Source organism: Hyperoodon ampullatus (genome assembly GCF_949752795.1).
Source record: "Hyperoodon ampullatus genome assembly, chromosome: 8".
In the NCBI taxonomy this organism is placed as follows: domain Eukaryota; kingdom Metazoa; phylum Chordata; class Mammalia; order Artiodactyla; family Ziphiidae; genus Hyperoodon; species Hyperoodon ampullatus.
Window position 1 is genome coordinate 215,694 of NC_136921.1, and position 17,908 is coordinate 233,601.

Consider the following 17,908-nt stretch of genomic DNA (forward strand, 5'->3'; position numbering starts at 1 on the left):
TCGAGGGAACAGGCGAGAAGAGTTACTGATTGGAGGAGGGAGAGGAGGTGGGAGATGGTAGAGGTGAAGGATTATCAGCAGTGGGAGACAGGAGGCAAGCTCCAATTTCACTCGTACCTGACATTGATGACGCAGGTTCTGGTTCCTTGCTGGATTTAATTCTATCTACCCTCTTGAAAAAATGATCCATTGATATCTGGGTTGTAGCTCGTTTTTTCTCATCATAGATGATGACATGGTAGCACTGGTTTGCATTCTGAATGGCTGCTGTCACCTTTGGTTACCATTGTAGGTTCGAGCCCTGTGCCTCAAAAACTAACAGTGCCTCCTCAAATTTAGAAGATTCCCTTGGCATTTTCTGTGTCATGAATCTCTTCAGTTCTTCAGTTACTTCTTCTTCCTCCTGTCCCTCTTCATCCTTTCTCTGCGCCTCCAATTCCATCAGTAAGCTCCTCATGTTGCACAGCAAGGAGTTCAATGAAATCGTCCTCTTGCAGATCTAGCTCCAGCTTCTCGCTGAGGGTCACTACGTTGCTGAAGACCTCTTCAGACTTCTGATCTGCCTTCTCAAATCCACAAACATCATGAACAAACTGTGGGCAAAGGTTCTTCCAAACCCCATTCATGGTGACCAACATACACTCACACCATGCAAAGTCAATGTTTTTTATGGCCTTGTAGATGTTATAGTCCTTCCAAAATTGTCCCTAGGTTCTTCCTGATTTCTCACTTACCTTTACTGCCTGACAAAAAGTGTGACATAAATAATATTTCTTGAAAGTCGCTATAACTTCCTGGTCCATAGGATGGATGAGCAATGCAGTATTCGGTGACAGATGAACTACTTTGACGTTGGGAAAAGTCATCCATGAAAGGGGGGTGGCCCAGAGCATTGTCAAGCAGCAAAAGAATGTTTTTCTGGGACGTCCTTCTCCGAGCAATATTCCTCTACATCTGGGATAAAGTGTTGGCAAAACCAGTCCTGGAACGTGGCCTGTGTAATCCAGGATTTGGGGTTACACTTCCACACAATAGGAAGAGAGTCATTGGCTATGTTTTTAAGGGTTCTTGGGTTCTCTGAATGATGAACTAAGAGAGGCTTCAGCTTCATATCACTGGAAGAATTGCCACCAAACAACAGTTAGCCTATCTGTTGCTGCTTTACAGCCCGGCATCAACTTTTCCTTCTTACTGATGTAACTTCGGTCTGGCATCCTCTTCCAGTACAGTTGTGTCTCATCCACATTAAACACCTGGTTGGGTAAATGCACACCATTATCAATAATTTCTCAAAGTGTTTCAGGAAGTTCCTGGACAGCTACCCTATCTGCACCTGCTGCCTCTCCACTTACTTTTACCTTGTTGAGGTTGGCTCTACTCTTGAACCGATGAAAACAGCCATGGCTGGCATTAAAAAATATGCCCTCTGATTCTTTCCCGTGTTTCTTCTTCAAGTCTTCATAAAGGCTTTTAGCTTTCTCTTGAATCACCATAAGCTGAGCAGGATTTAGCGCTGATGTTGATCCTGCATCTGCACACTGAGAAGTTTCTCCATCTCCTCCATCACTTTTCCGTGCTTCTTTGATATTTTGTCATGAGCATTGAAAATTATATTGGCTGTGGGTTTGTCATAAATAGCTTTTATTATGTTGAGATATGTTTCCTTTATACCCATTTTAGTAAGCGTTTTTATCATGAATGGATGTTGCAGTTTCTCAAATGCTTTTTCGGCATCTATTGAGATGATCATTTGTTTTGTGTTTTTCCGTTGTTGATGGAGTGTATCATGTTGATTGATTTGCATATGTTGAAACAACTTTGTGACACAGGGGTGAATCAAATTCGATCATGGTGTATGATCCTCTTATGTGCTGTCAGATTCGGTTTTCTAATATTCAGTTGAGAATTTTTGCATGCATATTTATCAGAGATATTGGCCTGCAATTTTCTTTTTTGCTAGTGTCTTTCTCTGTGTTGTTTTTTTTTTTTTTAAGTCTTTATTGAATTTGTTACAGTATTGCTTCTGTTTTATGTTTTGGTTTCTTATTTGTGAGGCATGTGGGATCTTAGCTCCACCACTAGGCATTGAACCCACACCCCCTGCACTGGAAGGCAAAATCTTAACTGCAGGACCACCAGAAAAGTCCCCATCTGTGTTTTTTTATTTTTCAGTAAATTTCTTTCTTTATTTATTTTTGGATGCATTGGGTGTTTGTTGCTGTGAATGGGCTCTCTCTAGTTGTGGCGAGTATGGGTTACTCTTCATTGTGGTGTGCGGGCTGTTCATTGCACTGGCTTCTTTTTTGCAGAGCATGGGCTCTAGGTGCGTGGGCTTCAGTAGTTGTGGCTATCAGGCTCAGTAGTTGTGGCTCGTGGGCTGTAGAGCACAGGCTCAGTAGTTGTGGCACACAGGCTTAGTTGCTCCACGGCATGTGAGATCTTCCCGGACCAGGGCTTGAAACTATGTCCCCTGCATTGGCAGATGGATTCTTAACCACTGTGCCACCAGGGAAGTCCCCCCGCCATCTGGTTTTGATATCAGGGTGATGGTGGCTTCATACAATGTCATTGGATGTATTCCTTAATCTTCAATCTTTTCGAAGAGTTTGAGAAGAATCAGTGTACGTTTTGCTTTGTATATTTGGTAGAATTTGCCTGTGAAACCATCTGATCCTGGATTTATGTTGGTAAGGAGTTTTTGTAAATTACAGTTTCTATTTTGCTTGTAGTGATCAGTCTGTTCAAGTTATCTATTTCTTCTTGATTCAGTTTTGTTTGGCTGTAAAAAACAACATATATTTTTAAGTTATGTTAGCAGCTAAATACTTACCATGTATTAGACCACAAAAGAGCAAAGAAAAAAATATTAAAGTATTTTTTCAAATAGAAAAAGTGTTGAAATATTTTTAAGAAATTGGGATAATAGTACTAGTTACAATAATGACAAATTGTTCTGAAATTAAACACTACTTTATCTAAGATGCATATCATATGCTTATCGTTTTACTGTTTTTAAATACATGGAATGTTTTCACCTTTCTAAAGTAATTATTTTATTTTACCTGTATATTGGGAAAAAATTTTAGTTGCACATAATATAAAAAATTACACTTTAATAGGAGACATTAATCCATTTACCTTTGCTGTAGTATTGAAAATACTTAGGTTTAGAGTTACCATGTTATTGAGTACCCTTTTTTATTTATTTATTTATCTATTTATTTATTTTTTGCGGTACGCGGGCTTCTCACTGTTGTGGCCTCTCCCGTTGCGGAGCACAGGCTCCAGACGTGCAGGCTCAGAAGCCATGGCTCACGGGCCTAGCCGCTCCGCGGCATGTGGGATCTTCCCAGGCCGGGGCATGAACCCGCGTCCCCTGCATCGGCAGGCAGACTCTCAACCACTGCGCCACCAGGGAAGCCCTATTTATTTATTTTTAAAAAGACTTAATTTGGGGGAGGTATAAATTATTTATTTATTTATTTTTAGCATCTTTATTGGACTATAATTGCTTTACAATGGTGTGTTAGTTTCTGCTGTATAACAAAGTGAATCAGCTATACATATAAATATATCCCGATTTCTCCTCCCTCTTGCATCTCCCTCCCACCCTCTGTTTCCCACCCCTCTAAGTGGTCACAAAGCACTGAGCTGATCTCCCCATGCTATGCAGCTGTTTCCTACTAGCTATTTTACATTTGGTAGTATATATAAGTTAATGCCACTCTCTCACTTCGTCCCGGCTTACCCTTCCCCCTCCCCATGTCCTCAAGTCCATTCTCTACGTCTGCGTCTGTATTCCTGTCCTGCCCGTAGTTTCTTCCCAACCGTTTTTTTTTCTTTTTTTAGATTCCATATATATGTGTTAGCATACAGTATTTGTTTTTGTCTTTCTGACTTACTTCACTCTGTATGACAGACTCTAGGTCCATCGCCTCACTATAAATAACTCAATTTCATTTATTTTTATGGCTGATAATATTCCATTTTATATTGAAGATGTGCAAAATCTTTTTTATCCATTCATCAGTTGACACTTAGGTTGCTTCCATGTCCTGGCTATTGCAAATAGAGTTGCAATGAACATTGTGGAACATGATTCTTTTTGAATTATGGCTTTCTCCAGGTATATGCCCAGTAGTGGGATTGCTGTGTCATATGGTAGCTCTATTTTTAGTTTTTTAAGGAACCTCCATACTGTTCTCCATAGTGTCTGTGTATCAATTTACATTCCCACCAACGGTGCAAGAGGGTTCCCTTTTCTCCACACCTCTGCAGCATTTATTGTTTGTAGATTTTTTGAATGATGGCCATTCTTACCTGTGTGGGATGATACCTCATTGTAATTTTGATTTGCAATTCTCTAATGATCATTGATGTTGAGCATTCTTTCATTGTTTCCTGGCAATCTGTATATCTTCTTTGGAGAAATGTCTAATAGGTCTTCTGCCCATTTATGGATTGGCTTGTTTGTTTCTTTGATATTGAGCTGCAGGGGGTGCTTGTAAAGTTTGGAGATTAATCCTTTGTCAGTTGCTTCATTGGCAAATATTTTCTCCCGTTCTGGGGGTTGTCTTTTCATCTTGTTTACGTTTTCCTTTGCTGTGCAAAAGCTTTTAAGTCTCATTAGGTCCCATGTTTTTATTTTTATTTTTATTTCCATTTCTCTAGGAGGTGGGTCAAAAAGGATCTTGCTGTGATTGATGTCATAGAGTGTTCTGCCTATGTTTTCCTCTAAGAATTTTATAGTGTCTGGCTTTACATTAAGTCTTGTATCCATTTTGAGTTTATTTTTGTGTATGGTGTTAGGGAGTCTTTTAATTTAATTCTTTTACCTGTAGCTGTCCAGTTTTCCCAGCACCACTTATTGAAGAGGCCGTGATTTCTCCATTCTATATTCTTGCCTCCTTTATCAAAAATAAGACCATATGTGTCTGGGTTTATCTCTGGGCTTTCTCTCCTGTTCCATTGATATATATTTCTGTTTTTGTGCCAGTACCATACTGTGTTGATTACTGTAGCTTTGTAGTATAGTCTGAAGTCAGGGATTCTGATTACTCCAGCTCTGTTTTTCTTCTCAAGATTGCTTTGGCTGTTCGGGGTCTTTTGTGTTTCCATACAAATTGGGAAATATTTTGTTGTAGTTTTCTGAAAAATGCCATTGGTATTTTGATAGGGATTGCATTGAATCTGTAGATTGCTTTGTGTAGTATAGTCATTTCACAGTGTTGATTCTTCCAATCCAAGAACATGGTATATCTCTCCACCTGTTTGTGTCATCTTTGATTTATTTCATCAGTGTCTTATAGTTTTCTGAGTAAAAGTCTTTTGTCTCCTTAGGTAGGTTTATTCCTAGGTATTTTATTCCTTTTGTTGCATGGGTAAATGGGAGTGTTTCCTTAATTTCTCTTTCAGACTTTTCATCTTTAGTGTATGGGAATGAAAGGGATATCTGTACATTAATTTTGTATCCTGCAGCCTTACAAACTTCATTGATTAACTCTAGTAGGTTTCTGGTAGCACCTTTAGGATTCTCTATATATAGTATCATGTCATCTAGTGGCAAACAGTGACAGCTTAACTTCTTCTTTTCCGAGTTGGATTCCTTTTATTTCTTTTTCTTATCTGATTGTTGTAGGTAAAAATTCCAAAAGTGTGTTGAATAATAGTGGTGAGAATGGGCAACGTTGTCTTGTTCCTGATCTTAGTGGAAATGGTTTCACTTTTTCACCATTGAGAACAATGATGACTGTGGGTTTGTCATATATGGCCTTTACTATGTTGAGGAAAGTTCCCTCTATGCCTACTTTCTAGAGGTTTATCATAAATGGCTGTTTAATATTGTCGAAAGCAATTTCTGCATGTATTGAGATGATCATATGGTTTTTATCCTTCAGGTTTTTTAATATGGTGTATCACATTGATTTGCATGTATTGAAGAATGCTTGCATCACTGGGATAAACCCAGCTTGATTATGGTGTATGATCCTTTTAATGTGCTGTTGGATTCTTTTTGCTAGTATTTTGCTGAGAATTTTTGCATGTATGTTCATCAGTAATATTGGCCTGCAGTTTTCATTATTTGTGACATCTTTGTCTGGTTTTGGTATCAGGGAGATGGTGGTCTCATAGAATAAGTTTGGGAGTGTTCCTCCCTCTGCTATATTTTGGAAAAGTTTGAGAAGGTTAGGTGTTAACTCTTCTCTAAATATTTGATAGAATTTGCCTTTGAAGCCATCTGGTCCTGGGCTTTTGTTTGTTGGAAGATTGTAATGAAAGTCTCAACTTCAGTGCTTCGGATTGGTTTGTTTATAGTTTCTATTTCTTCCTGGTTCAGTCTTGGAAGTTTGTGCTTTTCTAAGAATTTGTCCATTTCTTCCAGGTTGTCCATTTTACTGGCAATAGTTGCTTGCAGTAACCTCTCATAATCCTTTGTATTTCTGCAGTGTCAGTTGTTACTTCTCCTTTTTCATTTGTAATTTTATTGATTTGAGTCTTCTCCCTTTCTTTCTTGATGACTCTGGCTAATGGTTTTATCACTTTTGTTTATCTTCTCAAAGAATCAGCTTTTAGTTAGTTGTTTTTTTTTTTTTTTTTTTGTGGTATGCGGGCCTCTCACTGCTGTGACCTCTCCCGTTGCGGAGAACAGGCTCCGAACGCGCAGGCTCAGCGGCCATGGCTCACGGGCCCAGCCGATCCACGGCATGTGGGATCTTCCCAGACCGGGGCATGAACCCGCGTCCCCTGCATCGGCAGGCAGACTCTCAACGACTGCGCCACCAGGGAAGCCCCTGCCTTGTTTTCAAATCCTCTTCGTTGCCTTACCTCAATAAGGTACGAAAGTTATCATTTATTATCCTGCAGGTTTGTGAATTTTAGTGCCTCTGAGATCCATTTTTCAACTCGCCTTTTTGGGAGCTGGCCTCCAAACCACAGGATTGCTTCAGGCCCTATTCTGGTTCCGGGGGGCAGGCAGAGCCTTTGGTTAATTTTTCTTCCTGATTGGAAATTAGAGTGACATGTGTCTGTCCAAACACCTAGAGCTGATCTCTCATTGGTTCCCCCTCTACCCGTTCAACCTCTGGACAAATTGCAAACTGTACGAAACAGGAGGTTAAAGGTGCTGATTCTCCAAGTGGGGAGATTGTTGGTAAAGCAGCTGGAATGGCGAACCCGAGCACCACATGATGAAAAATGAGGTGCGTTTTAGAAACGTTTCCCGATCATATGGTGTACCATCCTCTGGGTTTCCCATGCATGTTTTAGCTGTAGGAAGATTCCCTTGAACCTGGAGATTTCTGACCCATGGAATGGGTAGCACTCAGTATTACTTTAAAGGGTCTGCATTTGCTCACGCAACCTCACCAATCCGGTCGCCCCCAAGAGTGTCCAGCCTTATGTCTCTTCCAGCTGTGGGTCTAGATGTGGTCAATCCAGGTTGCATCACAGCCACTGAACGAATTTTGTAAGAATTTCTCTCTTTCACTATCTTTGCTTTTTTTTGTAATTTGTATTTATAATGGGATTTAGCTGATTTTCAGTGCTGTGTTTGTGCCCCTTTACACCCACTATATTCGCTTACCGAGAAATATCAATAAGTACTTTTTAAGATTCTTACTATGCAGATATATTCTTCTGTGGTGAATAAGGTGTGTTGAGTCCAGTTCACTGAGCAATGAGTAGGTCTTTTCTATTACATATTTGGTTGATGGAACGGTATCTGTGCTAATTTCAAACTATTGTTTTATGCATCACCCCACCTCACCTTTCCCCTTAAGCAGCCATAAATAAGTGTGTTTTCTAAATGTGTGACTCTGTTCTGTTTTGTAATTTAGTTCATGTAGCGATTTTTACATTCCGTCTATAACATATCTTATGGTAAGTTTCTTTATCTGTGTGATGTATTTCTCTTAGAATCATCGTACCTAAATCCACTCATTATGCTGCTACTAGCCTTAGGACATTGATTTCATGGCTGAGTGATATTCCATTGTACATAAGTAGTACAACTTGTTTATCCATTTTTCTCTTTCGAGATACTTAAGGATTTTGTGAACACAGCAGCCCTAAAATTTGGGGTGCCTGTGTCCTGTCGATTTTTGGTTTTCTCAAGATATAAGCCCATGAGTGGAAGTGCCCTGTGCTCTGTAGCTCTGTTTTTTTAGATGTTTTAGGAAACACCATAGAATTTTCGAGAGTGGCCTTTGGCAATTTATATCACGCCCATCAGCGTAAAAATGCTCCCTTTTCTCCTTGACTTGCCCTGCATTTCTGGTTTTTACACTTTTTCAGCATGGCCCTTTTGACCAATGCCTAGTGAGACTTCTTTGCAGTGTTGATTTGCATTGCCCGCTTGTTTGGTTGGGCAAAAAGGGCGAATGCGTTTTTTCCTGAATATATTCAGGTGCTCACCAGGGCATGTAGCAGGTGTGGGTGAGTGTCACGTAGCGCACACCCAGCGCATAGAAGGTACGCAAGATGGAGAGGCTACTGTCCAGTGAGTGGCCGCCCTCCACACCAGTAAGGCAAGCCAACTTCCGGGTATTGTTGAGAGCTGGGGGCACGTAGGTCAGATGATCATTTTCAGAGGCAGGTGTAGCTTACTGAAGTCCCTAACACCCACTACCACCAGTCTGTTTACCTTTTTTTTTGGCCGTGCCACGCAGCATGAGGGCTCTTAGTTCCCCCACCGGGGATCAAACCCGACCCCCCCTGCAGTGGAAGCGTGGAGTCTTAACCTCTAGACTACCAGGGAAGTCCCCCGTCTACCTTTAACTGAGGTCACAAGCTCCAGCTCAGAATAGGAGGCACACATGAGGCGGATGAGGTCAATTTGTTCCAGGGTGAGGCGCACAGCATCCCGTTCGTGGGTCTGGCATGGGACGTAGGCTGACCAGAACTGAGGGAATGACAGGGCTTAGTTTGGGCTTTGGAACTCCTTGGGCTTCTCATAGCCTCCTCAGCTGGCACAGCACTTACTGTGCCCAGAAGTCACATGTAATGCGTTGCTTTTTCTGTGGTACTTGGAAGCCCGTCAGGTGGGCTCACTGTGACCCCTGTAGCCCCCAGCATCCATGGCATGGCACTTTCTAGGTCACTATGGTAACTTCGTTCCAATGTGACTAACCTGTGGTCTCTGTGGCCCCCAAACTGCCCCACATTCCCCAGCAGCCATGGTGGCACCTTGTGTGTCCCTTTGGTACCTGGCCACCCATGAGACCATCTTTCAGCCTGTCCAAGCTGGTCTAGCCATGGCTGAAATTGTGCAGATTAACATGCTATAGCCCATTGTGGTAAAACTGCCTCAGGACCAGGGGCATGTTGTTGTGACTGGAGGGAGGTCAAGGCAAATGGGTGGGCTCCTTAGGTCTTGGGATCGGGCAGGACACATTGCCTGGCCTGGGCCAGCCTGGGTGTCCCCCACCTCACACTGTCACACAGACTATACTAGGAGCAGCTGAGACCTGGGAGGGGATGACAGAGAAGGGGAAGGGCATCCATAGATGATGGAGAGGACATCCAGGGGTGGTGTGAGGGAGCCTCCCCACTAGCGCTACATGCTCCGGACCTCCTCCCCTGCCCAGGGCCAGGCTAGGCCCCCACCGGCCCCCAGCAGCCCGCACACACTGCAGCCACCCTTCCACAAGCGGGAAGTCCCGCATCAGGGCCCGCGTGTGCTCCCGCGGACTTGGGGTGCTGGAGGTGCCCAGCGTGGTCTGCACAAGGATTACCGATCACATCAGCAGACCCAGCAGGAGCAGCAGGAACAGCAGAGGCCGCTGGCTGCGTGCACGGGGACCTTCGAGGCCCCTGGGCCGCAAGCTGCGCAGGGCAAGGCAGGCGGGCAGAGGCGGGTCTGAGAGGGGCGGGCGATGGGGTTCTGCCCGTCGACACAGGCCACCCAGCGGCGCGGCCTCGCGAGGGGGGCGGGGTGAGGGAGGGGATACAGAGTCACAGGACCCTGCGACCCGTGTGCGGAGAGCCGCGATCCGGGAAGCCCGGCAGCCACAGGGCGGCACTGCCCTCCCGCCCCCTGCTCAGAGGCAGCTCCTGCGGGCTAAGCTGGCCTCTGCTGAGAGCCCACTCCCCTCCCATCGCGGGTTCCCTCCGCCCCCGCCCCTCTTCCCACACCCACTGCTCCGAGGGGGCGCCCTAGGTTGCTCTCCCCCGCCTCTAACCTTCCTGTCCAAGCTGGGGTGCTTCTCTCAGAGGGCCACCTGCAGCGCGTGGCCTCCCGAGAGCACACCTCGTCCCCATCTGCCTGCAGCCGGCCCCGCCCACCCCGAGGGCTGCGTGCGAGGGTCTCTGTGGCCACAAGTGCTCTGGGCTCCCGGTTTCCCGGGACTGGGCCATGGGGGCTGGTGTGGGTGAAGAGACAGTTTCTGGAAATGGGGGGGGTAACCTTGTGAGCTCTGGATTCAGGAGGGGGCCCTCTGCCCCCAACCTTCTCTCTCCTCCTACTTGACTCCCCAACCTGCATGACCATTCTCTGGGGACTTGAACCAGCACCTGGGCACTATCAGGAGCCTCCCCCACTTCTGTCAGCCAGCCTCAGGAGAGCGCCCTCAGGAGTTGCTACACCTCCCCAGGGCCTGAATAGAGGGACTTTTGGGATGTGAACTGAACAACCTTCTGGGGAGAGTCAACGACCCTTTTACTCAACAGAGCAGGAACCCAGTCAGGCTATTTGTGTGGAAGGAAATGAAGTCGCTTCCATGGCAGAAGAGCCCCCGCCGCAGCAACCTTCGTCCCAAAGCTGCTGGCTGACCTTCTGGCCAGGATCCCTCCTACCTCAGCGTGGAAGGCCCGGCCTCGTGGAGAAGTGTAGGTTCTGAAGAAAGACCTGGCACCTGGGTTCTGCTGCTACACTTGCCTTATCTCGTGGCCCTTGTGGCTCTAGCTTTCCCAGAAACCTCAAGGGCTAAGTGCCTGTGCTTGCTCAGAGGCCGCACGCCATTCCCCATTTCTAGCCTCAGGCCCTCCCGCTAGCTGCCTCCTCTAGGGACCCCCTCCCCCCAACACACACACACACACACACACACACACACACACACGCACACTGGGGATGTGCCTTCTCACAGCAGCTCAACCACTGAGATGATTTAGGGACTGTGCCCAAACTCCTGCATCTCCAGCCTCTCAAGTTTTTGCTCTGATCCCTGGCACCCCCTGGAGCTGTTCCACCTTTGGAATCTTTCCCAGGTGGCAGGAGTGCCTAGCACAGGGGTAGTGACCTAAGTCTGCGCACTGGCGACCCTAGAAATCTGTTACAGAAAAGCATTTCATTGAGCAGTAAGGGACGCCACTGGGGACGGAAAGGGCTGGCAATAAAGGAGCATGTGAACCTCGGGGCGGGGTGCGTGCTGCTTGACTCTCCATCCTGTTCTTGCTTCAGGGAGCAGGGCTTCCTGGGCCTCTCTCTCCTGCCTCCTGAGACCCCAGGCAGGAGGCTCTTTAGGAAGCCACAGATTGCTGCTTTCAGTTTCAAAAAGCCCAGCTCCCCACTGGTTTGTGGTGGTGGCCGCTGACAATGGCTCAGGGCAGGAGCCCATGTGGTAGACTGCTAAGGCTTCTCTGCACCCTGTCTCTGCTCCTGCATCCTCCTCGGCTCGCAGAGTGCAGACTTCACTTTCTCCAGCTCACAAAGGGGCCCGTGAGGATTGAGCAGAGGAATGCCAGGTTTTCTTCCAGGCCAGCTTCCGCCCTGGGATGTTCAGGGCAGACTCTCATTTCAAACCTCACTTTCTGAGGCTCCTGGCTTATGGCCATTGAGTGTGCAGGGAGGCTCCTGGCTGAGGAAGCCTCAGACAGAACGACGCAGGTTCTAATCTGTGGCAGTGGGCAGTGGGGGGGAGGGGGGCGGGAGGGGTCACTGCAGGAAGAGGCATTCGCTGTCTTAGGCAGTTAAACCATTGCCCTGTCTTCAGAATGGTTCAGCCAGCAAGATTCTGTGGAGCCCGCCTCCTGGCACCATGCTACAATCGCCGGATTTTGGGTCTGGAGCAACCGAGATCTTCGTCCGACTCTTCTGGAGCGTGCTATCTCTCGGGAGCACATCTGGGGACTGGCTTCTCGGCTTCCGCCTTTGCTGGCGTGGCCAAAGGAGCACCCCCGTAGGCCCGGTAGCCACCAACCAGGCAGTATGTCTCCCCATGCCGGCCCAACTGCGTTTCTCCACACCCTTGGTTGAGGACATGGTAGTGACCAGGTTTAGGAGGAGAAATGGGAGCCACAGCTGCTGCAAAGAAAATCAGAACTGATCAGTCACTTCTGCTGTACACAGTCTCCTGCCAGAATTTCCCTCTCTCATGTCTCTCCCAGTTTCTGGCTGAAGACCTTTAATCTACTTGACATCCGAAACACAGACTTGGCCCATCACCTCTATGAGTCCCTAGAAAAGGGACACTGGCTGCAAAAGCAATTCCTAGAGCCTACGGCTGCATCAGGTGAGGTAGTCTCTTCACCGTTGCCAGGGAAAACAGTAGAATCCGAAAGAAATTGCAATCATGATCCTCTCCATCTCTGCCTTCCACAACAGAGAAAACATTTCTTGCAGTGTGTCACTTCTGAGGCTTTAATGGAAACGTCTTTCAAGTTTTGGAAAAAGATAATCTAATATAAATTGGTTAAGGACCCCTCCCACTTTGGCAACCCCTCTTGGGCCCCATTTATAATGCCTGTTACAACCACACTGAACTCTAGCCCTCTGATACTTTTATCTAGATTAGAACAAGGCCAAATACTGAGGCAGAGTGATCAGGAGACTCAGAACCGGGTTCTGGGTACCAAGTGTAGGCTTACATCCACCCAGCCTCCTGGGACACCATCTGCTCAGCCCTCCAGTCTCACTAGCACTTCATCACCCCCCTTGGTTCTTCTGGTATTCCCATGAATATGGCACCACCCTCTCCCCTAGTACTCAGCAGCTCAGTATGGGATGTGTCTGAGGGGACCGATATAGATGTGTACATGACAGCTCAGAGGTGCCTGGGTTTGAAGGTGCGGTTCAAGAGTGGCCCTCTTCCTCAAACTGCTCCGTTTACCATCTGCCAACAAAAATGCACTTGCCTTTTGCTAAGAGGCCAATCAGGAAAGGGTCTGAATGGAAGCATCCTGTAGCCCAAAGCAGAAGGCAACATTTATAAAGATCAGAAGCTTCCTGAACACTAGTTCAGGGATGACCTTTCACTTGTCCTCAGCAGTGAGCACTGTGGGACCCTGAAGGTGTCCCAGGTCACTGGTATTACTTACAGCTGGGAAAGTGCTGAGGTTTACGTAGTGGGCAAGCCCCACAGGAACATGTGGCAGCCAGGTGAGGCTGTGTGTACACCATGCCTCTTCTACAGATGCCCAGTCTCGGTGTACCTGCTGCACTGCCCAGCCAGGGAACAGAGCACAGGTTTGAGTAAATATAGACGATCCGGTCAGACATTCTCTCTCAGACAACCAAAGAGGTTGGTATCTGGTGGAGAACTGGTACGGAAGTTTCTCTGAGGGCAGCACATTTCCATAGTTACGCTGCCATGGAAACTGTGAGAAAGCCTGTGAGGTCATCACTACCCAGTGACGTCATAATAAGGACCCTGTGGCTTGCGGGTCAGGCTTCAGGAGGAGGGGCAGTTTTGTGGAGGAGAGCAGGGTGGAGGCAGAGGTACTCTGCCTGGCCCCTCACACCTGGGCTTCCCCACCCATGCCCTAGTCTAGTAGACACCCCACGTGGGGCGTGCAGGTGGGCTGGTACAGCCCCAGGGGCCCCAGGAGGGCAAGAGACACCCACATTCTGAAATTGGCTTGAGAGGCAAGATTAACGTTAAGAGACAGCTAGGTTGTATGGCACTGACCCTAAGAGGCAGAGAATTGTGTGGACTGGGGAATCGGGGAAGGCTCCTTGGCAGTGGGCCTGAAGGACAAGTGAGATTTGGACCCATGGGGAAGAGAGGGAAGACATTCCAGTTTGGAAGAATATAAGCAAAGACACACTCTTCTCGACCTTGTCCTGCCCCAAATATAAATTCATAGAACCCTCACATTTTTACACCTGAGGGCTTAGAAAAACCAAGATGTTAAGGAGCCTACCCAGTGTTACACAGCTAGTGGAGAGGGGTTCTGCTCAATGGTTACGTTCATGTCGGGGCTCCGGATTTACAGCTGATAGGAATGTGAGGACAAGCTCATGCCGTTTCAAACATTTCCAAGTGATACTGAGAGAGATGTTAAAGGTGCAAAATGAGGGTGCTGAATGACCTCACAAAGTGGGAATGGTGGGCCCATTTTCATATGAAATTCAAAACAAATTCATGACAAAAGGACACAATACAAAATGACAACGTAATCATTCCACTCCCCTCTCCCCTAGAAGTAAAAATCATTACAATCCTCTTTCTCTCCACCATGAAAGGATAAGATAAAGGCTCAGCAGCAGCCCCCGTGAAAATCATGGTCAACACTGTGAAGAGGGGTTAGTAAGACAACTTGGTCCGACTCAGAGAAGGAAAGAGACAACTCTGCCCTTAGGCTGATCAGGCCCACAGGAAGGAACCACATTTGGGGCAGCTTTTGATAGTGTGGCAATGAGAGAGAACCTTCTTTAGGAGGGGACTCCCTGTTGCCGACCTTGAAAAAGCAAAGATGGGACCTTCGTTTACTGGGGCTGTTGCAGAGGGGATGTGCCCATGAGATGTAGAGACTGCTTGGACTACCCTTTTAGAGGTTGGGCCACCCTGGTTGAGAACCACAGCACCTTCTATCCCTAAACTGCTTGAATCTGGGTGCCCGTTAGGACAGACGAAGTCAGGCCTCATTGGAGCAGACTGCCTTTGGGAGTGGTAGAAGGTAAATGTGAAGGGGAATGCTCTGGCGGAGGTTTGTCACGGCAGGTGGGCCAGCATGAGACCATTCAGAATCTCCAAGGCTCCAGAGATTACCTGGCTGGGAGCATCCCTCTGATGTGGTGTGGGGACTCCTACCTTAACAGGACCTGGCTGGGCATCCGGGGGAGGCAGAATAAACGGTTTATGAACTTAAGAGAGCGAGCGAATCACCTGGGGGGCTCCTCCAAACCACTTAAAAGGCCTTGCACCTGGAGTCTTGAGCCAACCCTCAGAAAACTTATCTAGACCTGGAGTAGGGCTCAGGAAGCTGCACTTTTCATAAGCTTCCTGGGCAGTCCCACCACAGTGGTCCATGGATAGAGAGACCAAATTATTGTGTATTCTCGGTTGCTTTTGGGAGTCAAAGTGGGCAATATTAAAAACTGCAGCAGGCATATGTATAAACGGGATATTCAAGGCAAGCAGAGGTGTATAGTTATTCTATGCATGAATCAGATTTGAGAAAAGCTAGCCTGGTGGTTAAAGAACACAACCCTGAAGACAGACAAACCAGATTCTTTCCTACTGACTTGTGTGATTTTGACCAAGTTCTTTTATCCTTCTGACTGTTTCTTCATATGGAATAGAGCTATGACTGTACATTTAGCACAATATTCTCTTTCGGCAAAGGTTGCTCTGGGTCCATCTGTGTTCTCTGCAACTTAACCCTTTCCAGTGCGCAAGCATTTTTAAGTTGTTTGGTGAAGTATTACATTTGACTTTCAACAGTTCATTACTTTGGGCAAAGCTTATATAATGCTGCAGAGACTAGAACTTATGCAGAGATAGTGAGAGGATGTTATAAGCTTATTCTGCTGGTTTATAAAAAAGTTTAACCTTTTCTTCTCTTCCTCCACCTGCCACCAAGAGATGAGAAAGAAGGCAGAGCCTGGAAATGCACACCAAGCAATATTTCTGTGTCAGTTTGCCTTTTATTCCTCTGCCAGTACTTCCCAGAGAGATTTCACCAAAAGTGCCTAAGCTTGCCATGGCCATTGTTGTGAAGAAAATTTCTCTTTATTGCGAAACAAAATTTAAACTAAAACATCAATTGAAAGAGCCTTCGTCCTAAGTGTGGTAGTTTGGAGTGTGAATCTTCTCAGGGTCTACTGAATTCTGCCCCAGTGGACACTGTTATTAAGGGGCACCCATAGAAACATGGCTTATTGTTAGAAACCATGACATAATACAGAGCCAAGATCGACATTATTCTTTACATGAAAGACTACAGAGAACCAAGCTCAGTAGTTCACCCTCAAGTGTTGGCCAGCAACTTACCTTTTGAAGCCAGACAGCAGCCCGGGTCTTCAGAAGGTGACTAGGCAGCCCAGAGCACCCTACTGACAAGTGTGCTCACCCATCCAGCACAGAGGGAAAGGTCCCTGTTATGGCATCATATATAAGCCTGCTGCAATAAGGTTTGCTGGTGCAAAGGCTCTCTCACTGAGGACCCCAGTCCTGGAAGGCTTCTCCTCTGGCGAGCTGCCAGTTCAATCTTCTGAGCCAGGCTCATGTCCCAGGGATGGGTCACAAAGCTGATGACAGTGCCTGGCACCTCGATCCCCACCCGGCCCACCCTCCCTGCTCTGTGGATGTAGTCTTGCAGGGTGAGAGGGAAATCATAATTGATGACTAGCTCCACCTGGGTGCTGTCCAGGCCCTGAGAGGCGATGTCTGTGCAGAGAAGAATGTCTCCGGAGCCCTTCTGGAAGGACTGGAAGATGCCTGCTCTCATTGAGGCTGGGATTTGTCCCTGCAGTCTTAAGTGTTGGATTTTGTGGTCATCCAGAATATATACCCCAGCCAGTTCACAGTGCTGTAGCAATTACAGAACACCAGAACAGTTCCTGCGGCGCCAGTCCTATATGCTCTGTCATGCTGCCTAAGGATCTGTACCAACCCAGTCACCTTCTCTGTTCCCTTCGGCCTCATGAATGTCTGTCTGACATGAGGCATGATGCAGTGGAGCTTGTCACTGGTAACGGGGGTTAGAGAGTCTAAGCTGGCAACTTTACTCAGCAGCTGGCCTACACCTTCGGGAAATGTGGCACCCACCAGCACTAACTGAGCTTTGGGATTGAAGGGGTCTTTTAAGTCAGCTGGGCCTTCTGCTATATGGCTCCCCTCCAAGATGTAATCCACCAGTTCCAGGAAGATTTCATTCAACAGCGTGTCTGCATCATCCAACACCAAGAAAGAGAGCTGCTCCAGGCTGATCAGTTGAGTTTTCAGGGTCTTCCACAGAGCCCCCGGAGTGGCCACCAGAATATCTGCTGGAGGTTGTTTGGACAGTTGCAGCCTGATCCTCCTCATGCCATGGCCTCCCCCTAACTCCCGCACCTGGAGGTCCAAGGAGCTGCCCAAGGCCTGGGCCACGGCACGCACCAGTTCGGCTAATTCTAGAGAAGGCACAAGAACCAGGCCTCGAGGAGCAGGGATACGACAGGGGTCCAGGCTTGGCTGGCCCAACAGCCGCTGAAGGAGAGGTAGCATGTAGCTGAGAGTTTTGCCACTGCCGGTTTCTGCGGCGCAGAGAATGTGGCGGCCGCGAAGTGGGGGAATGGTACTCGACTGCACGTTTGTGGGCTGAACAACTTCGGGAGCAGCCTCTTGTAGTGCGCTCAGAACGGGGAGCTCCAGACACACTTCAGTGCAGCTGCCCTTGGGCGAAAGGTTCCGAGGCGCTGGAGCCTCATGTTGCGTGCACTCGATGGAGAAATGGTCCGCGTGGGTGCGCCGATTCCTCCAGCCGCGCAAAGAGAGTGGCGCGGGTTCCAAGAGCCCAGCGTGAGGTGAGCCGGCTGGTTCAACTCGGGTCGCCGCGCTGACATCAGCGGCAGCCCAGGACGCGCCAGCATCGGCCGCGGGGGGGGTACGCCGGCCGCTATGCCGCTCTTCCTGACGCCGCTGTAGAGCCCGTGGGATGCGCACCACGGGCAGCGGCTCGTTGGGACCGCGGACCGTCAGGTCCCGGCGAGACGCCAGAAGCAACCGAGCCGCGAGCGACAACAACCGCAGCCGCCGTGCGAGAGCCATAC

General features: G+C 47.6%; 1 pseudogene across 1 annotated transcript; it reads right to left on the reverse strand.

Moving 5' to 3' along the window:
- Positions 1-16,263: 16,263 nt before the first annotated feature.
- Positions 16,264-17,906, reverse strand: LOC307056955 (putative ATP-dependent RNA helicase DDX28; annotated as a pseudogene). The gene has a single exon. The product of its transcript is annotated as a putative ATP-dependent RNA helicase DDX28 (transcript).
- Between the last annotated feature and the right edge of the window lie 2 nt (positions 17,907-17,908).